Raw genomic sequence first — 23,193 nt, 5'->3', positions numbered from 1 at the left:
GGAGGAAAGCTCCTTTACATTACACAAATGAACAATTCTTCGATGATACAAATGAAAATACATCCTTTCTATATATCTGAGTCTAAGGGGTCATAATGTAATCAGAGCCGACATAACAATAATAATGTCAGGGCACAACAATAACAATATTGGGCTTCTATGGGGCATAATAATAACAATATGGGGACTACATGGGCACAACAATATAATAAGGGGGTTTCACTAATAACAATAGGGGGTTACACAAGTAGTATAGGGACCTAACATGCCCCTCTCCTTCAAAAAGTGTTGTCCTCAATGTTTGAGTAGTTCTGGATGCTTTTGTATAGAATTCTTGTCCTCCCATGTGGAATCTTCAGCGGGTAAGTTTTTCCACTTGATGAGATACTCTGAAATTGATCGATTTCATAGCTGTCAAGTTCTTGTTTCTGCAACTGCTCCAGGTTCCAATATGATTTTTCCTTCCTTGTCAAGTTCTAGCAATATTGTTTGAACTGGCACCTTCTGCAACTTTTGAATGAGTGGCCACAATTCTTCGTCCTTCTTCCATTCATCCCTTGCTTCATTTATCCAATCTGGTTGGATAATAGAAATAACACAAAACAATGCTTCAACATCCTCATCCTTTCTTGAGAGTGCATCTGCAACAACATTTTTCTTCCCTTTTTGTAGATGATTTCAAAGTCATAACACAACATATTTGTGATCCATTTTTTCTGTTCTTCTAAAGATAATCTTTGTTTTAAAAAGTATTTAAGACTATCATGATCCATTTTTACCTTGAAGTGTCTTCCCATTAGGTAAGGTCACCATTTCTTAAGTGCATGTAGTATTGCCAACATTTCCTCATAAATAGCTTGCTTGAGACGTAGCCGTAAAAATACCCAATCGCCTACATCACAACTTCTCTCACTGTGATGTTGATCTGCCTGTTGTTTCATTCGATTTTGCACCAAAGTGGCATTATCCTTTAAAAGTTGGAGAACTTTTTGTTGATGCTTGATGCGATATTTCACTGCTTGAACCTTTTTCTTCTTGATATGTCCTTTATCTTGAGAGTTTGAGGAGTGGTAATTTCTTCCAATGCATTACAAGATATGGTCGGATTCATTTCTTGATGCTTGATGTGATCTTTCAATTCTTTAACATTTTTCTTCTTGATATGTCCTTCTATCTTGATAGTTCGAGGAGTGTTAATTCCGGATAATGCATTACAATATATGGTCGAATTCATTTCTTCATTATTGGTGTGATCTTTCATTTCTTGAACCTTTTTCTTCTTGATATGTCCTTCTATCTTGAGAGTTTGAGGAGTGGTAATTCTTTCTAATGCTTTACAAGAAATGGTCGTATTCATTTCTTCTTTCTCTGGGGTTGGTTCGTGGTGTATATCCTCTTCTTTTGATGTTTCTTGATCCTTTTCTTCCTCCTCTTCATAATCAATGTAAAATAATTTATTCTCAGCACACTTATGACCTTTAATGTATTTGGTATCACAATTGTAACAAAGCCCTTTTTCTCTTTTTTCTTCCAATTGTTGTCATGTAAACCTTGTAGGTTGTGAAAGGATAGGAGAAAAAACACTTCGATAATTATAGTTGTGAGTGGTGGGATTCCTTGTTTCCATAATTTCGCTTTCAATTTCTCTTGCCAACTTGAATGCCTTCTCTAATGAATTAGGTCTCCAGAGACAAACCTCATGTTGAATATTATCTTTTAAAGTCCCTATGAAGAAATCAATCCTTTGCTTCTCTAGAATATCATTTACCCTTATATTCAATTTTTGAAAGTCCTCAATGTGCTTTGCCATTGAACCCTTTTGTTCGAGATTTATCAATTGGCTAATGAAGGTGTTACTCTTTGTATCCTGGGAATGTGCTATCATTTCTTTCGTGAAAATTGACCAAGTGACAAGTGATTTACAAGAACACAACCATTTATACCATAAAATTGAACCGGTTCTAAATATGAAGATGCAATATGTACCTTTTGTAATAGTTGCACCTCATGTAGATCAAAATATTGCTCCATCTGTAGTATCCAATTTACTGGATCCTTTCCATCAAACTTCCTCATATTGCCTTTTCTTGATTTTAGGAGCTCGATATTGAAACGATTGTAACTATGTCATTTCGAATTTTCTAGTTCTAAAATTGCGATCTGCAGTAGCCCTCTGTGTCCTCTTTCCAATGCCACCAGTTTGATCGAAATTGGATTCTCTAAGAAGAGTTATGCACAATATCCCAAGATGACCTGGTTATATACCTTTTCAGAACAACGAATTTGCATGAAGTGCCATGTGTCATTATTTTGACCTTCGAATCTGAAAAGTATAAATAGGAAACTACAATCTCTCCTCTTTCTGTAACTTCTTACAAAAATTCAATCTAATGCTCAGAGCGAAAGTTATGACGCATTTCCCAAGGTGATCTGTTTGGAATGTAATTCGGGGGTCTGCAAAAATCCTAACTTCCTCAGATCATATATCCTAAACTATAGTGAAACAAGATCTGAAATTCAGACCCTAGGTTCAGATCGCTTTCGTCTTAAAGGGGTTTTTTTTTAACTTCTGAAAATTCGTAGCGAACAAGTTATTGTGAAACTTCCACGATGACCTGTTTTAGATGAAATTTTGGAGCTTGAAAAGAACCCTAACTTCCTCAGATCATATCGCCGAAAATATAGTTCAAGACAAGATCCGAAATTCGGACCCGGGGTTCAGTGTGAGTTCCTGTCAAATGAGTTTTTTTTTAGCTTCTGAAACGTCGCAAAAAAAAGTCATAGCGAAAATGCCACGATGACCTGTTTGGAGAAACGAAACCCTAGAATCCAAAGCTCTGATTCCAAATGTTATGAAGCCAGCTCACAAAAATATAGAAAAGATAGATCAACGCCTTAGAAATAAGCCTCTTCAAGGGGGCAAGCTCCTTTACATTACAAAAATGAATAATTCTTCGATGATACAAATGACAGTACCTTCTTTCTAAATATAGGAGTCTAAGGGGTCATAATGTAATCAGAGCTAACATAACAATAATAATGTAAGGGCACAACAATAACAATAGTGGGCTTCTATGGGGCATAATAATAACAATATGGGGACTACATGAGCACAACAATATAATAAGTGGGTTTCACTAATAACAATAAGGGGTTACACTAGTAGTATAGGGACCTAACAGATTTACTTAAATAAAACCTCTTTTTTGAGCCTTCTTAAATAGAAAGAGGGTTATGGACTAAATATAAAAAGAGGTTTTATTTATTTACCATACCTCTAGTTTATTTATATTTTTATTTATTTACCATACCTTAGGAGTAATTATAAAAAGAGGTTTTATTTATTTACCATACCTCCACTTTACTTATATTTTTATTCATTGGGACCAAATACAACCTCCCAAACCAGAAAATGGGCGATTGCAAATGAATTTAACATTGCAAAGTAAAAAATAAGGTGATTATAATGGAATATAACCTCCCAAACCAAGAGAATCGGGTCAAATGAGTATTTTCATAGTTTATCCACCCCTTTTTTGGGCTAAAATGAAAAAAATAATCATTTTTTAAATAAAAGTTGGGCTAACTATATGGAATGGGTGTTTTATAAAAATTTCACCCCTCTAAAATGAGAAACCCCTTAAATTTCGCCCTTGGGCTAAAATTCGTCCCTAAAATTTACCATGAGTACTTGATCAAATACTTACTCATGAGGAGGGTCCATTGCAACTCTATATTTTTTTTTTCAACTCACCAAAGATCTATATGGCACTGCACATACTTTCACTTTAAGGATGTAGGAAGTAACAATAACTACGCTCTCCTCCGCACTAACCAGGTAAGATACTAATATTACATGATAGTACACTACCAGGGATACCATCATTCAAGCTACCACCTACTAGCGGACTACTTTAATAAACATTTACACATTATCAATAATTACCTTTGTACACCTACCATAAGGCCCCACCCATAGACTATTTCCATTTCCAGAGATCTGAGACACGAAGGGGCCATCCAAAAAATTCCAACTATAGGGTGCTAGGCTCAAATGCTTTTATCCACCCTCCTCCACCAAAGAAAGTCCCCATGACTGGACCACAATATCTTCAGGATTTAGCACATTAGGACTTTTCACATAAGGGTTTGGCACTCGATCTTAAGACCCCAGATCCTCATGATATGGTGGATTATTGATGACCTAATTTCCATACTGTCCATTTTCTAATTCATACACAAATTTTGGATGAATCCAAGTTATTTCCTATAGAATCCTCTTTCCTCTTTCATAACCTTCGCTAGAAGAGAGAATAGAGCTAGGGATATTTCATTTATAGGGCTATTTATGGGGCTATTTCATTGATGCATTCGGGAAAGAAAGATGTGGGGGGAATGCTCACCTAATATATGTTATTTATGGGCAGATGGTAGGACTGAAGCTTCATTACCTGAAGTTGGGTTACCATTAGCTGGGAGCTTGGTTACTTCCTTCGTTACTCCTGTAGAAAGCTTAGTTACTCCCTTTATGTTCTTTTTTTCTGGCTCTTGCTTGATGGTCCTTCCTTCCATTCGGCGAGAGAAAGGGATAGACTTCTTTATGAACTGATGGCAGGAAAGTGTAGCCATACCTACATATATAATTTTCTATTTATTTATTGATCATGGGTCGCCACATTACCTTGAAAGAAGAAGATAAGGAAAATACTTGCGGAAGACCCAAGGCCAAGTTCAAGTCTCCATATTTCTCATTCATAAAGATGGAAAAGGACGAAAGAGAACCTTTATGGAACAAAGTCACTTTGAAGGGTGAAAATGAAAATACAACGTATTTTCATGCCAATTTTCACATTTTTTCACTAATCGATCTTGCCACTTTGTGCCGCGAACAGAAAATAAGGAAGCTTTCTTTTTTATTTCTTCCTAGTCCTAATTCAGCTGGAGGAAAGACAATGAGTTTCTAGGTTATACAACGGGTTATAAAAAGAACCATAAGTACAAAAAGAAGTGTGGGGTAAGTGCGGGGTCTTACTCCTTGAAAGGAAGTTTCGAGTAAGTTCCCTATTCCTTAACTCACTAGAATGGTGTTTCTCTCCTTGCGTCGCATGAGAGAATGCGATTTTCTCTCTACAACCACAAAATTCATAGGCTTTAGGAAGGTCTGGGCCAAGAAAATACTACTTGGAACCCTCATCTTCTACTGGGATGGAAGATCGGGAAAAATACATGTTTCCCCATTATCATAGGATTTCATCTTCAAGGAACTTCCTTTAGACAATCTAGACCTAGCGAAGAGTGCCACACAACAAATAAGATAAGAGTAGAGCTCATGGTCCTGAGGGAACGTGACAACAGTATAACCAGATACTATCCTTAGTAAGGAAGGTTATTTTAGGAATGAGAGGTATTTTAGGAGGGAAAGGTCTTTACCAAAGAAAGTCTCATAAGGAAAGGTTACTTCACCATTAAGAAATACTCTTACCATTAATCAATGACGAGCACCGGTAGACGGTCATAAGAAAAGACGTTAGTAAAGAGGGGTTGTTCATGATGCAATGTGAGAAAATACCTTCATTATTTACCTTGCCAGCTAGCTAGTGAAAGACCTTCATTGTTGCCCAGCCCTTTTGCCTAGCCTCTCCCTCCTAAATCTAGCCCTCCCCCCAACAATACATTTCCTTCCTTATCCTCTAGATTTTAGACCTTATCCCATCCATGATTTTCCTATTTTATAGAGGGAAACTAGAGTATCAAAGATTGAAATCTTTGATTTTCATATTTGAAATTGAGATAATCCATTTTATAGAAGAAAACTGCCTTGGCCTTTTTCCTTAACCCTTTTCCTTGACCTTTTTCCTCTTCCAAAAAAAAATATCAAGGTTGACCCTTGGCCTTATTGATAAAAAACAATGGATTTTTTAACCTAATTTTCAATTCTACTTCGCTAAAAAGTTAAATTAAAGAGAAACATGGACATTACCTAGAAATTTTCTCATATGGGAGGCATGATTACCATGTAAACGAAAAAAACAAATTGGAGCACTGTTTGAGAAAATTCTAAAGCAACGCACTCAGCAACAGATGAAAGGATGACAAGCAAGGGAAGCACCAATGGAAGGGTTATTTACAAAGGAAAGAGTAGCATCAGTGCTTGAGAGCTCTACAACACTGCAAATGGTAAAATTGAATTTTTATGGGTAGAAGATTTTTTTATTTAACCCTGTTTTGGTGCACTAGGGTAACTACACTGGTGTGTGCACATTCCTAAGTGCACCTCTATTTTTTAATTAAAACCCTATTGTGGTGCACCTTGTTGTTTATGAAAAAGTGCTTATAAATGTATTAAGATCATCGGTGCATCGTTTGATTATAGTACTGAAATGGTGAAAATGAATTTTATGACCGGCATTTTTAAAATTTAATCTTTGTCTAGTGCTATCGAGTAGTATATGCGCTAATGCACTTTATGTAGGTAGTGCACCATTATTTTTTATTTGTATAAAAATAACCTTGCAACAGTGCACCGTTTGCTATTAAGCACCAATGCTCTATATTTGTTATGCACCGGGGCATTTGGGTACTTGTTTAGCATAGAGGTGTCATGAGAGTATAGAAACAGACAGGGAAAAATGAATTTTATGACCAACATTTTTTGAAACTCAACCCTTTATGGTGTTATTGAGTATTATATACACAGTGCATTATGTACTTAGCGCACCATTACATTTTTTATTTTTTTGTAAAAAAATTTGTCACTGTGCACCATATGCTATTAAGCATCGATATGTATTATTATATAATGCACTTGTGTGTTTTGGGTATTATAGATGCACTGTTAAAAAACATTTTCTAAATAATACGCCCGCCCATCTCCGCTAGTGACCTCCACTACAAACGGATTTTTGGGTTATTTTTATAGGGGTTGCACAAAACCTTTGCTAGACGATCTTTTCCTTGTAGTGAAAAAGAAAATATTTTGTGTGATGTACTACTTCATTAGTAAACCAACTTTGAGTGTGAAATGGCATAAGGAAGGAACCCTTATAAGGATGAAATGAAGGAAAGTTGGCCTTAAAGATAAACATTTCAATTAGAAAAATTTCTTTGTCCATGATTTAGGAAAGTTTTTATTGGTGTGATATGTTGTGGCAAAAGAAACTCTACAATGATGTGATGTATCAAATGGAGATACAATTTTGCGATATGAACAATATCAAGAAAAGGAAAAGCTTCTTGTGATGTGGCATTTCATAAGTAAGATCATTTTTGATGTGATACATCGAAAGGAAAGAAATTTCTAAAAGATGTGGAAGGTAAAATTTGAGAAATTTTTGGAATAACTACCCCTTTTTCATGTATGAAACATTTTTATTTCAATGCAATATATTGTGACTAAAGAATTTTTGGGTGTCATATGTGCTATGTTGCTATTAAGGTTGTCTTATTTGCACATGAAAAACAAAGTTTGATGTGATGTGAAAAATTAAGCTTGCACAAGTTTAGAAAAATTTATAAGTGCCAAAATAACTTACTTAGAGGCTAATGAAAATATCAAAAAACATATTTGAAGAGCCTAGTGAGTTACAAAGAAAGAATTAGGATAAGATCAACAGGAAAAAAAACTTCATAATAAAGGAACAAAATGTTTAATCTATCCTTGGGCTACCTCCCCCTCACAACTTACAGAAGTTGTAGAGTCTTTAGGGGAAAGCCAATTTCTTGCATCGTTTTTCTCTATACTATTGCACCATTGATCATGAGTGTCTTTGTTTCATACATTTGGATATTCCTTTTCTTGGGATGATTAGGCTAAAAAAATCCTTTCATGCTCTTAAACACCCACTTACCTCTGCTCCTTTGATCAATCCACCTAAATTTGGTAACAAATTTATCCTTTACCTATCCACTTCCATTTATTCCATTGCTATTTTCCACTTGCAACACTTTCATGTATACACATATTCATACATATGAAGTATATCTACCATTCTTACATATTTTGGTGAAGTTATAAAGAATGTTCCCTATACCCATTGCATGCCCCTCCTTTTAGAATTCCTAAGGTGGTGAATACATCCGATCCTAACTAGTTCTTCTCTAAATTATTCTTTTTCTAGTGTGAATCTCTTAGTCCAAAATCTAAGATATAGATATGTCGACTTGAAAAAATAGGGCCCTTATTCAAAGACTTTGTCTTCATTTTCAATACTTGCAGAAAAGGTTGTGAAGAAGCCCTTGGAGACCAATTTCAATTCCCTTTGACCCTTGGGATTCCATCTTGTTTTCACCCCTTCTTGAAGTCCAAATACCCAATAAAGTTACCAACAAATGCATGCTTTTTCATATATTGAATATAGCTGCCAATTTTATAGGATTAAGTGACTTCATACCTTGGGTTAATATTTATTTTTCCAAGCATCTATTCATGAATTTTATATCCTTTTCCCTGTTTCATGAACTATTATTAGTCTGTATAAGATTATCCTTTTCCTGCCTTTCCTACCCCAACCATTTAATTATTTTTTTGTATTTCCTTCCAGTTACCTTATACCATGTCCTTGAATGGTTGGGTGTTATGCGTTCCTAGGCTAGAAGGATACTCTTGATAGGTTAGGATGCCACCCCATATCACTACCCAAATTTGTTGTTTATGATGTCACAAGCTTTATAAACACCTAATCAATGTGAATCCTTCTCTACTTCATCTTCATTTCATAGTTAATTCTTCTTCCACCATTGTTATTCAAGGTAGGCCTATGTTAATATTAATAGAGTATCTCATTTTTTTATAAGTGAAGAATAAAATTAATATATAACAAAAAAACCTTATTGAGTAGCTACAAGTATTAGTTAACACTCTAACAACATTTTTTATGAATTTTTTTAATTTTTCCAATTGTAAACTTTTACTTTCATTATTTTTACTTTCATTATTTTTAAAAGCATACTTTCATTCATCAATATAAAGACATAATAAAGTTCAAGTGGAAACATACATAGAACTATTATATTAGTATATAAATTTCACTATCACATATTATAGATTACTCTTAACTTAAAAAGTGCTTTCTCTCACACATCAAGCAATTTGTGTTTATAAAAGTTCTTTATAATCTCAATATTGTTTTACACTTAACAATGTAAGCAACCAATTTTGAGTAGAAATACTCGTGTGAATAAAAGTTAGATTTGTGATTCAAGCAATAAGTTATGATGCATAAAAGAAAAGTAATGCAAACCCTCTTAAGAATATCATCCACATTTTACATTTCATGGTAGTAAGTTTCTCTTTATAATCTAGCGTTAATTTTAGAAAACAGTTTTCTCTAAACTACAATATAGCTAGCTTTTATGTTGAATCTAATAACAAACAAACACTACATTAGTTAGCTTTTGTGTTGGATCTAACATACAAATCATATATGATCTTGAAGTGTAGAGAAGAAAACAAGAATATTAGGATTTTTGTTTTTCCTTTTAAAAGTGATAGTTATATATAACGCCTCCTTAACGAGAATGGAGAGAGTTAATGAATGTTACCATTTTGACTTTTATAAGGAGATGGAACTCCATAGTAATTTTAAAGATTTTAGTTTTAGTCGAAAATGAATTTTTTAATATACTCGAATAATATATTAAAACTAATTATAAAAAAATACTTAATACAATAGACATAAATAATATATTATTTATAACGCATTATTAATATAACTCTTATGCAACCTGTATGTACATATATGAAAAACTAACTTAAATTAAATAAAACCGATACTTTACAATTTTACATGCAAATTTAATATGACAAATTATTTATTTGAAACTACAATACAGTTAATCCTGGGTAAGCTAATTAACGCTGGTTAATAGTTATTAACATCATAAAAAACTAGTATTTTAAGTTATTACTTTGTTATATATGGGAACTGTTTTTTAGAGGTGGGAAACCCGTTTTATTAGTTCCTAAGTTCGTGGAAGTTTTAGAATTGTATGGGAACGTTCTCTTTTCAGTGGGAGATGTTACAATGGGAGCTTTGAAGACTGTTTTTTTTGGAGTTCCGATGGGTTGGGGAATATAAACCCTGACAAATATGTTGAACTGCCCACAAAACATGAGCCTTTGTTGAAACCTCCCTAGGTAGAAAGACCAAAGACATCCTTAACAATGATATCCTTAATTGAGAAACTGGAGCAATCTCTTGATGAGTTAAGGAAGCGTGTGGCACCTCAATGTAAGGGCGATATCTGGGATGTCACGCTGAAGATTATTTATTTTGTTGTTTATATATATATATATATATATCACATAAGATTGTGTGCATATTGTATGTGGCAGTCAATGCATATATCACATAAGATTGTGTACACTTTGTCTCTTAAGAATAACTACAGAAACATAGGTAAAATTGTTCTTTTGTATTTTTAAGATAGATTGTTTCAAACACTGGTCATGCCTCAAAAAACTTATAATGAACTTGACATTTTGATATTTTATATATATAAAAGGGAGAAACCAAAGAATATATTTATATATAAGAGAGATTATATATTTAATTTGATTTTAATATTTGAATATTTTGATTATTATATAAATTATATAATTAAAAATATATTTTTATTATATATATAGATATATAAAATGTCATTTCTCTTAACTAAGTTCCCAATATTTCCACTTTCCAAAAACTCATGCAACATAGACTTATTCCCATTATTAGCAAGCTGAAGGAATAAACTCCTTCTCAAACACGCTCTTGTTATTATATACAAAGTTCAAACACCATATGTGAGAAGAGATCATTGATCCATAGAGCTGAAAACATTCTTAAATCTCAGAATTTTATACACACTCTATATATTATATTTTAAAAATGTATGGTTGCCCGAGCCTCCGATTATATACAGTAAATACAATGACTGTAATGCTGATCATTACGCCTCCTTGAGGTTGCAGTCCTGTCTACACAGCACTAGATAGAAACGAACATGGGTACTGAGCTCTGTTAAAATGAACAGCTCTCGTACCCAAGATCTTAGCTTGGTTCAATGGGCCAAACGCTGAGGAGGATCCTCATAATGTATACACTTGACATTATCTGTTATTCACCCGACATTTGCCACTGACAATCTAACCCTTCTTCAGATAATTAACATTACAGGGCGAACCGTCTTCGTCTGTCTACTCTGCAGTTCCCGGCTAGGGGAGCATTCCTGTTCTTCGTGCGTGTATTCTAAGCTCTGCGGCACTCTCAGCAAAGAGGTGGGTCAGGAAGTCAGTTTGCTCGGTTCATTCTCGTACAGACAGGACAGCGTAGCAACTAGCGGGAATCGTACAACGTGAGGAATCTACATGGCTGGAATGGGGTGTGTGGATTTCATTAATTGAATGGAAATTTGAGTGGATTGGATTTAGTAGCAAATCAGGGAGGCAGAAGGGTCCGACTGCTTCCACACATGCACCACCGCTCGCTCAAAAGATTACCTAGCAAGCAAGCCTGAAATAAACTTGGTCTTCTTTGATATGATTCCACTGAAATTGTCGGCCAGTTGAAGCGAAACATTGGACATTAAGGGTGACTTCAAATCTAATCAAAGGGGAAATATTCGTTCCGCTAAGCCTGCGGTTGATACGTTCAAAATGATTATGTTGGTGACCAGCATTATACAGGTTGTCGGATGATTTTTATGCTAAACAATATAATCCATGATTAAGGTTAAGTATCGTGTATTATAAAGAAGTAAGTTCAACTATAAATTAAAATGTAATATTTTTAAACTATACATCTTTATTAAATTTTATTTTTTATTTTATAATTAAGTTAAAGCCATTCAATTATGATTAACAACATGATGATGTAGCGAACTTTATAGCACAAATAAAGTTTCATTTACAAAGTGCGCACCACTATCACAATGTGAATATCAAGCATTCCCAAAGATTTTCAAAGTTTTTAATGTCGGAGTAAAGGAGTACAAATTCTAAAATTAACCAGGGCTGCAGCAGCGGTAGTCCCTGCCAGCTCTCGGTCTAAGAAAAACCAAGAATAATGGACATTACTTAGAATATTTCGATATATGGAAAACGATCGTTGGGCATATTCGAATAGTGGAATGTTTCATAAGCTTAAAGGTGAATAGAAATGACTAGCAGTTTCACGAGCTAAATTGTATTTAAGATTGCAATGTTTCTAAGTTTAAAGGTGAATAGAAAGGACTAGCAGTTTTTGGAGCTAAATTGTATCCTTATTGCAAATCAAAGAACTAGAACCGCTCACTAGCTGCAAAAAAAAAAGATTGAATTGGATTTTGTGAAATTAGTAAAGGAGGGTGCTATAGTGGATGAAGCTAGTACATTCAATTCAGGGTAGAAATGCTGTATTTCAGACCTAGAACCATGTTTTTATCATTCCACTGGAAAACAAAGAAAAATGTGCATGAACCATTTATAATGGGTTTGACAATAGACTGATTTTACTTCTCTCTCATAAACCAAATGCCTATTGCTATAGCTTCAAGTGGCATCAGTTACTATGACAATATGTCATAATAAGGCCTATTGCTATAGCTTCAGGTGGCATCAGTTAATATGGAAATATGTCATAATTGTTCAACTAATGGATGTCATAAGAGATGACCAGACTCAAGATTTTATTTGAATACTTTTTTTGAGAAATTTCAAAAGAGATGGATAATGAAAAACTAACAGGTGTTAGAGTGTCATCAACATTAATGAGGTTTGTAAATCATCTTTCCGTTGGACTATATTGGCACTGCAATTGTCTAGCATATTTTATATTTTAGAGGTTTTTGGTTTGGAATCTTTCCTTTGGAGTATTCAGATTTTCTTGGACTTTAGATTTCTGCAAATGCAACCTCTTTTCTTTAAAATAAATAAATAAAAGTCAAGTTGTTTTTTCTCTTTTCTCTTTGGGAAAAAAAGGACATAAAGAAATGAAAATAAGACATGCAAGAAAACATATAAAATCAATCCCATCTTTGCACTTTATTCCAATCACAAACCAAGTGTAACTATAAAAAAAATTCCTCACTTTCCTAGTGAAGTCTCTCTATTTAGCTAATTAAACTACATGCCTTCCTTATCTAGTTATATGATACGCTTTACCCACTTCTCCGAACCCTGTGATCCATTCATCCTAAGCATCGCAGTTCATGTTGGCGACAAGACCATCTAGCCAACCTGTCCCCAACTCATTACTTCAGGCTCGTTACCTATCTCAATGGGGACGGGAGAAAATTGACGATTTGAAATGCTCCCCTTTTACCCCTTCCCATAGATGGCTCTTCCTGAATAAATATATATTGTGATCGATCTAGCTAAATTAAAATGTGAAATTCCTTGCAGTTTGACAATTAGAGGCCCTTTCAATAATTAGGTTGAAACCACCTCAGCTATAGTTGATACCTTCGATCCGGTGGCTGAAATTGGAATAATTTTTCTTTAAGAACAATACCACAAATACATCAATGAATGTTGACTTCATTTCCGCTAATATAGACTCTAGCAAAGTTAAAAGTCTTATATACCTTCAGATAGACTGGAAAGACATAGGGATGTACATGGAGGAAGTGATTCCATATGGAAATGCATATATTATTATGGTCAGATGGTGGTCTTGTGAAAGAGGGTTGTTGTCTGGAAAGTTGAGTTTCGTTGTTTCAACCATCTTTAGATGTTGTCTGGAAAGATGAGTTTCATTGCTCCAATACCCAATAACATGGTAGCTTTTACACATGTTGTCTGGAAAGATGAGTTTCGTTGCTCCAATACCCAATAACATATTAGCTTTTACCCACCAGAATCGCTATCTCATAAGTGGAACCCATATTTTTCTATCCTGCAAGTGAACTACCCCAATTAAACCCCAAAAATTTCTCCATAAGCCTCCGCAATAACTGTGGTGCTTCCTGAAACACCATAATCTTTGGGAATGAAGAGTGGATGAACCATTTGTCTTCAATGTAATGGAGAATGGCAAGAGGGGCAGGAGGGTGGTGGAATGAAGATATGGAATGGAGAGAGATGGCGACGGCTGTAAACTCCACGTGACGAGTGTAAGTTGGATAAGTTTGAAAAGCTTTGCATAAAATAACTTTCCCGATGCATAAAATCACTTGCTCCACCTTTGTTTTGAACCTTTGGATAAAATAACTTACCCTCACTGAAATCATCACATTGGGGCAAGAGCGCTTGAAAAACTTTGCATAAAATAACTTGCCTAATGCATAAAATCACTTGCTTCACCTTTCTTTTGAAAACCTTAGGATAAAATAACTTACCCTCACTAAAATCACATTGGGGCAAGAGACGCTTGTAATAAGAGGGTAAATTCTAAAGTTTGGTTAAAGTTTCTTGCATCCAAATTGGGGACAATAAACTTTGGTTAAACACTGAAAATTTACAGTCAACGAAAGAATTAATAGCAAGTCAACACTCTAGCAAATTCTATAGTCCTTGCAGTGCCATATGCTTATTTTATAATTAAGTTAAAGCCATTCAATTATGATTAACAACATGATGATGTAGCGAAATTTATAGCACAAATAAAGTTTCATTTACATAGTGCGCACCACTATCACAATGTGAATATCAAGCATTCCCAAAGATTTTCGAAGCTTTTAATGTCGAAGTAAAGGAATACATATTCTAAAATTAACAAGGGCTGTAACAATGGTAGTCCCTGCCGGCTCTGGGTCTAAGAAAAACCAAGAATAATAGTCATTACTTAGAATATTTCAATATATGGAAAATGATCGTTTGGCATATTCGAATAGTGGAATGTTTCATAAGGTTAAAGGTGAATAGAAATGACTAACAGTTTTAGGAGCTAAATTGTATTCAAGATTGCAATGTTTCAAAGTTTAAAGGTGAATAGAAAGGACTCGCAGTTTCTGGAGCTAAATTGTATCCTTATTGCAAGTCAAAGAACCAGAACCACTCAATAGCTGCAAAAAAGAAGATTGAATTGAATTCTGTGAAATTAGCAACACAGTGAAGGAGGATGCTATAGTTGATCAAGCTAGTACATTCAATTCAGGCTAAAAATGATGTATTTCAGACCTAGAACAATGTTTTTATCATTCCACTAGAAAACAAAGAAAAATGTGCATGAACCATTTATAATGGGTTTGATCTGGGTCTAGGTAGAACAATAGACTGATTTTACTTCTCTCCCATAAACCAAATGCCTATTGTTGTAGCTTTAGGTGGCATTAGTTACTATGGCAATATGTCATAATAAGGCCTATTGCTATAGCTTCAGGTGGCATCAGTTAATATGGAAATATGTCATAATTGTACAACTAATGGATGTCATAAGAGATGACCAGTCTCAAGATTTTATTTGAATACTTTTTTCCAAAAATTTCAAAAGAGATGGATAATGAAAGACTAACATGTGTTAGAGTGTCATCAACATTAATGAGGTTTGTAAATCGTCTTTTCATTGGACTGTATTGGCACTACAATTGTCTAGCATATTTTAGATTTCAGAGGTTTTTGGTTTGGAATCTTCCTCTGGAGTATTTAGATTTTCTTGGACTTTAGATTTCTACAAATGTAACCTCTTTTCTTTAAAAAAACAAATAAAAGCCAAGTTGTTTTTTCTCTTTTCTCTTTGGAAAAAAAGGACATAAAGAAATGAAAATAAGACATGCAAGAAAACATATAAAAGCAATCCCATCTTTGCACTTTATTCCAATCACAAACCGAGTGTAATTATAAAAAAAATTCCACACTTCCCAGCGAAGTCTCTCTATTTAGATAATTAAACTACATGCCTTCCTTATCTATGTTATATGATATGCTCTACCAGCTTCTCCAAACCCCCTGATCCATTCATCCCAAGCATCACAATTCACGCTAGTGACAAGACCAGCTAGCCAACCCATCCCCAACTCATCACTTCAGGTTCGCTACCTATCTCAGTGGGAACGGGAGAAAATTGACAATTTGAAACGCTCCCCTTTTACCCCTTCCCATGGATGGGTCTTCCCGAATAAATATATAGTGTGATCGATCTAGCTAAATTAAAATGTGAAATTCCTTGCAGTTTGATAACTCGAGGCCCTTTCAATATGTATGTTGAAACCAACTCAGCTATAGTTGATACCTTTGATCTGGTGGCTGAAATTGGAATAATTTTTCTTTAATAAAAATACCAAAAATACATCAATGAATGTTGACTTCATATCTGGTAATATAGACTCTAGGAAAGTTAAAAATATTATATACCTTTAGATAGACTTGAAAGACATAGGGATGTACATAGAGGGAGTGATTTCATATGGCAATGCATATATTATTGTGGTCAGATGGTGATCTTGCAAAAGAGGGTTGTTGTCTGGAAAGCTGAGTTTCGTTGTTCCAACCATCTTTGGATGTTGTCTGGAAAGATGAGTTTCGTTGCTCCAATACCCAATAACATGGTAGCTTGTACACATGTTGTCTTGAAAGATGAGTTTCCTTGCTCCAATACCCAATAACATATTAGCTTTTACCCACCAGAATCACTATCTCATAAGTGGAACCCATAATTTCTCTATCCTGCAAGTGAACTACCCCACTTAAACCGCAAAAATTTCTCCATAAGCCTCTGCAATAACTGTGGTCCTTCCTGAAACACCTTAATCTTTGGGAATGAAGAGTGGATGAACAATTTCTCTTCAATGTAATGGATAATGCATTGGAATGGAGAATGGCATGAGGGGTAGGAGGGTGGTGGAATGAAGAGAGATGGTGACAACTGTAAACTCAACGACGACGAGTGTAAGTTGGATAAGTTTGAAAAGCTTTGCATAAAATAACTTTCCTGATGCATAAAATCACTTGCTCAACCTTTGTTTTGAACCTTTGGATAAAATAACTTACCCTCACTAAAATCATCACATTGGCGCAAGAGCACTTGAAAAAATTTGCATAAAATAACTTTCCCGATGCATAAAATCACTTGCTTCACCTTTATTTTGAAAACCTTAGCATAAAATAACTTACCCTCACTAAAATCACATCGGGGCAAGAGAAACTTGTAATAAGAGGGTAAATTCTAAAGTTTGGTTAAAGTTTCTTGCATCCAAACTGGGGACAGTAAAATTTGGTTAAACACTGAAAATTTACAGTCAACGGAAGAATTAATAGCAAGTCAACACTCTAGCGAATGCTATAGTCCCTGCGATGCCATAGGCAGGGACTAATAAGATCTTGAAAACGTGGGTGGCTAATTTAGACTTAATATTATGAAAATTAAGACCATTCATGCATAGGTCTAGATTCTTTGCGGGGTTTGGATATAACGATGGAGAGAACTTTCTAAAATTTGTTATCACCATGCCAATGATGAGTATATATAAACTACATAGTATTGTCTTTTATTTTTATTACCATATATTTCTAAGAAGGAAAATGTTTAGCGTAATTGTATACAAGCATTTTTTTAAAACTATAGTTATCAGTATCTATTCAAGTTTGAATGTGCAATATGAACTTTCAGGTATGATTTCTGTGGTAAAACCATCTGAGCATGTTGACTTCTATGGTAATACCATCTGAGCATATCAAATATATGTTATTACTTCCGTGCCCTAGGATGTATGGCTGCAGTGAACATTTGAATACCTGTGATGAGTTACTAATCGGTTCCATTAGGTTTCTCATTTATGAAATTTTATGGTGCATCAAACTGAGGTGATAAATATTAGGATAACAAAATATTGAGAAAGATGTTGTCTACTTATGCCACAAATTCATATGGATGGAAGATTATTTGTCTGGACGGAACAACAAATTTATTACATGAATCCTGTGATTTTTTTTCAAAAAATCAGAATGTTGGAGTGTTTGAATCATTTTTTTGATGGTGGAACTTGTCGATGGGATCCATTTTTTTAGATGGTGAAACTTGGAGAATAATAAGGAGAAATCTTGGGTAATATTTGGTTCAAATTTTAGATAGTTGTTCACTATATTTTTAGAGATATGCTCCAAGGAAGTTAGGGTTCTTGAATGCTCTTAAAATTAGTATCAAACAAGTATGTTTGAAATTTGTGCTGAGGAGGATTTAGATTGTGAAACATGGATCATATTGAGGAAAAATATTCATAAACATTTTGTTCAAATTTCATATCTTGGTTCTCTATGATTTCATATATATGCTTTACAAAATTTTGAGTTACTAAATGCTCCTATAATCAATTTTGAACAAGCCAGTTTGTTATTTTCACAATAATTTTTTTTCTAGAAGGTTTAAGATATTGAAAGTTGGATTATATGAAGTATAAATCTCAGGGAACATCTAGTTAAAATTTCAAAATATGTTTCCCTATACTTTCAGAGTTAGACCCTATAGAAGTTAGGGTTTTTGAACAATACTAAAATAAATTTTAAATAGGGCAACTTGGTATTTTTTATATATATTCTTTTCTGGGATTTTTGAAACTATTAAATATTCAAGGACTTTAGGGGACAAAAAAGTACTTCATATACAAATTTCATAATTATATTTGAAGAATTCGATATATGGCAAGCTATACAAGTTTTCTTGTGGGAATAGACAAAAAATAAGCAAGTTTTGGAAAAGTTTCCATTGCTTTCACTTGGCACATCAAATTCTATTCACACATGTGGAATTGCATAAAATACATATCAAAGTATTATAGATCGAAGTTTCAAATCTAGAAGGTGTCAAATTTTGGAGATATACTAAGAAAACTTTAGCCATTATGATATTTGCCAAATTAAGGTACATAACTTACAAGTGACTTAAGTGTTGATTGGAAGAGCCCAATTTTTATTATTATTGAAAATTGTGATAAATAGGAGTAATATTATTATTTTCTAACATGCATCTAAGAAAACTAATACACCAATGAAATATACAAAAGAATCATCCATAAATCATGAAGAAAGTGAAGACTTAGAATTTTGGTTATGTCAATTAAAGAATAAAGTTAATAAAATGGATGGTGGTATGTTGAAATAGGTGGATTTATAAAGTTATAAAGAGAAATGGAAAGGAATATGAGTGAAAATACGGACGAAATGTGAAAATTCATCATGGAAGAAATAAACTAATTACAAAAAATTCTATGAAAAAATCTCCATAAAAGGGATGTGGAGATACAAGGAAATCATGAACATAAGGAGAAGCATCGTGTTGAGAATCAATCTCATATGGATGGTATGATTTCACAATTGGAGAGCACAAATATTAAATTACAGAACCATAATCATGAATTTTTAGTCCAAGATCCACATAATCAAGGCTTTAAGTCAACACTAAGGAGCTACTATATTCCCAAGATTTATGTCAGGAAGTTTGATGGCAATGATCTTGTAACATGGATATTTTGGATGAAGCAATACTTTGATCTACAACAAGTGGCATCCTTCCAAAAAATAAATATTGTATCCATGTTTTTAAAACAATATCAACATGTATGGTATCAATGGGTTTGAGAAAGGAAAATGGATTATCTTATATATATCATGTTACATTTTTATAGAGGAATTGATAACATGTTATGTGAACATTAAGAGAAATATGTTCTTCAGACAATTAGTAAATCTTCAAAAAGGGCCAGTTAAAGAGGACATTTAACAATTCCAAAAGTTGAGTCTTAGAGTAAAGAATATTTCAAAGGATAATTTGTTAGACCTATATATGGGAACCTTAAAGGAAATCGTCCAACATGAGGGCTATTTATTTGAACCTAAATGTCTAGAGCATGCTTTCAGTATAGCAAGAGAAATTGGAAGTAAAAATATGGGCACTAGAAAATTGGTTACTAATAACTATAGAGAAAATAATGCCCCCCCTCCCAAACCAACATGGTTAACTCCTCAGAAAATGGATTAAAGAAGAGAAAAGAGACTATGCTTCAATTGTGACGACAAGTATAGTAAGGGGCACAAATGCAACGAGGAAATTATTGTACATTAATTGTGAATATGAAGAAGATCAAGAAGTAGAAACTTCACAAGATATAGAGTTAGAAGAGACTACTCCAACAATATTTTTTCATGCATTGGCCGACATTAGTACTCCACAAACCCTTAAGATAGAAGGGCATATCAAAAATAAAAAAGGTAACCATAGTTATTGATTTACGTAGTATCCATAACTTCATCAATTACAAACTGGAAAATCTTCTTAATTAATTTGTGTATCGAACACCAGAATTCAAAGTAATCATTGCAAAGGAGCTATTATAAATCATTCAGGGAAGTTCCATAACATTAAGTTTCATATGGGGGAGTAGTTTTTAGTTATTCCCATGATTGCAATTGATGGAAACTGCATCCATTATACTGACATTTACTGGCGGCCCAAGTAAATTCTTCCAATCAATCAAGACTATGGATCAATCTTGTTCAGTAGTACATCATTGTTAGCACCATTAGAGAAATATTGAGGTAAAAAATGGGCCTCAAAACAAAAGTTTACAGCAAAAATAAACTTTATAAGAACCAATAGGATTCAATATGACAATGTCAACCATGGGGGATGATTCACCATTTTTGGAGTAAAAAAATAAAAAGATTAAAAAAAAACAACTTTTTCAACTCGTATTTTCAACTTATCTCCCTACGGTGTTACTCAAATTTCGAGCGGGAGAACTTGTTGGATGTGGAATTTAATTCATAATCCAATGATTACCCATGTTGCATACTTTCGATGGACCCTACTACACGAAAAATGAAAAATACATGAAAACTGTGATTGCAATCACATTTTTTCATGTATTTCTCATTTTTCGTGTAGTAGGGCCCGTCGAAATTATGAAACATGGGTACTCCTTGAATGAGGAATTAAATTTCACATCCAAAAAGTGATCCAGCTCAAAATTTGAGTAAAACCATAAGAAGATAATTTAAAAATATGAGTCGGAAAGGTAGTTTTTGCTTTTCCCCCTCTAAAATTAGATGATGTAATCTAATCTTATTTTATTATTTCCACTATTATTTTATAATATTCCTTAGGAGTCCCATTTTAGACCTTAAAATTTCTCTATTTTCTTTATACAAGAGTTGCAGACCAAAAAACCCCATGTTTTACTTGGCACTAGCTCTAGGTGTTACTCCAACAACATGCATAAAACCCTCTCTAGGAACTAAAGTCAAACCATAGGGCATAAAAAAAACACTTCTTGAATCTCATCCCATATCCACATTATCTCAAACTTTGAGAAATCAAACTACCACCTCAATATCTCGATCCTGATACAAAATATCATCCTCAAAATTCACTACAAGTGCTGTGAAAATTTTCCATCTCTAGGGCCATTAACTCACGACACTAGTACTAGTTCTCTGCTATAGGATAAAATGCACAATGTATGGAGAATGGAGATACCTTCAAAGGTCTTTCCGAGACCTTTGGCAGGCTGTAAGATTATCTGTAGCTGTCACAAAGTTACATGCATGTCCATAAACAATAACTAACTATCAAAGAAAAATAGATTGATTACCTCAAGCCTCTATGTAGATTTGCTGGAAAGCGCAATGCAGCTAGGTGGAAGTCCCCTGAGCTGGCTCCAGATCAAGCCCTACACATAGAAGAGACAAGCATAATCACAACATACAACCTTGATAACTAATACATGAATATATAAAGGACATCTAGTTACACATAAGTAAGCTACTCATGCTAAAAGGTATTGGACAAACAACTAAATGAATGATAGTACCAACACCATGGAGTAGACAATACAACTGCAGTTCTATATTAATCCTCATACACAATATCATCCTCAAACTTCACTACAAGTGTTGTGAAAATTTTCCATCTCTAGGGCCATTAACTCGCGACACTAGTACTAGTTCTCAGATCGAAGGATACCCTCTCACATTGATTTTTTTAGTTTAAGAAACTTCCGAGAGCTTTCACAATTCCCAAAATTTGAAGAATGGATGACACTTTTTGAGAAAAATTCAATCTGTCAGGTCTGTTAATGGAAGATATTACCCACTAATCGCAACCTATAACTCATTAGTGATTATGACCCAATATTCTTACCAATGCGGTGAAGGAAGTGACTATAAATAATTATAACATTCTCATATTTTGGAGCTATTAGGTAATTGTAATCGCCCACCACTACCAGATCTACCCTTTGCTATTAGGTGATTTACTTAAGATGACAGGATCATGATGTGGCTAGATCTACGACCCAAATTCACTTTAGGACCCCCAGGTCTACCATGACGTAACAAAAAGGGTTGGTAGTATGCCATCAAAACTCCCATCGTGGGCCCCCACTTAATGAGAAAACGACTACCGATTATAAAATAGTTGGAAGGCTCGATATACAACCCAACTTTATCCGGTGGCCCCCTAGTTTTCTATAGTTTAACAAGGAGGGGATCTACAACTGGAAACCACTCATAGAAAAATGACTCCTCGTTTTTGTTTGTTATAAATCGATTGGATGCACCATGGTTCAGGTAACCCTTAGTTTTCCATATGTTTTCCTATTTTCTCGAATATCATTCCTTGGCCCAGATGTTGGTTTAAGTGTCCGATGATTCACCCATATGGGGGTCACACCTTGCCTCGTTCTCATTCATAGTCAGATAAATTATCCACCCATATAACTATTTCATGTCCTAGTGCAGTACCTATGTCGAATGTATTCACCTCACGACTTTAAATCTGGAGGTATGGGAATTCGACATTTCACGCTGCTTCACAATATTTTCCACTACTAGATACTCCATGAGATGGATGTGGTTTCTTTAAACCAGATGTGAGCCATCACTCCTCGATACTCATGCACTTTCCAAATTCAAGATCCAATTATTTTCTTATGGTTGCATTTCGTGTTTGGCCTAAATATAAAAATTCCTTAATGTAAAGGATTTTGTAGCAATCACGACCTCTACGACTATTCGACCTCTCAGCAGGGGTCCTTATGTGATGTAGGAGCATGAGGCTTAAAGGCAAAAACCTTCATATTATTCCAAAAATCCAAAAAAAGTTACAAGTAAAGGAGTGGGGTCCTTTAGCTGTCAATTTTCAAAGCTTTCTAGATAGGATTTAGACTAGAATCTAGGATATAGATTATCATGTAATAAATTTAAGTAGTTAGATGTAGTGGAGATTCTCGAGGAGAATATCATGCAGATTAGATAGGATTAATTGGTTTGGTCCTTTGATTTAGGACCTGGTTGTTAATTGAAAC

The sequence above is a fragment of the Pinus tabuliformis genome, chromosome J, assembly GCF_031772625.1.
Source record: "Pinus tabuliformis cultivar Carrire ecotype Pingquan chromosome J, CPIR1, whole genome shotgun sequence".
NCBI lineage: Eukaryota > Viridiplantae > Streptophyta > Pinopsida > Pinales > Pinaceae > Pinus > Pinus tabuliformis.
This window is presented reverse-complemented; position numbering follows the sequence as displayed.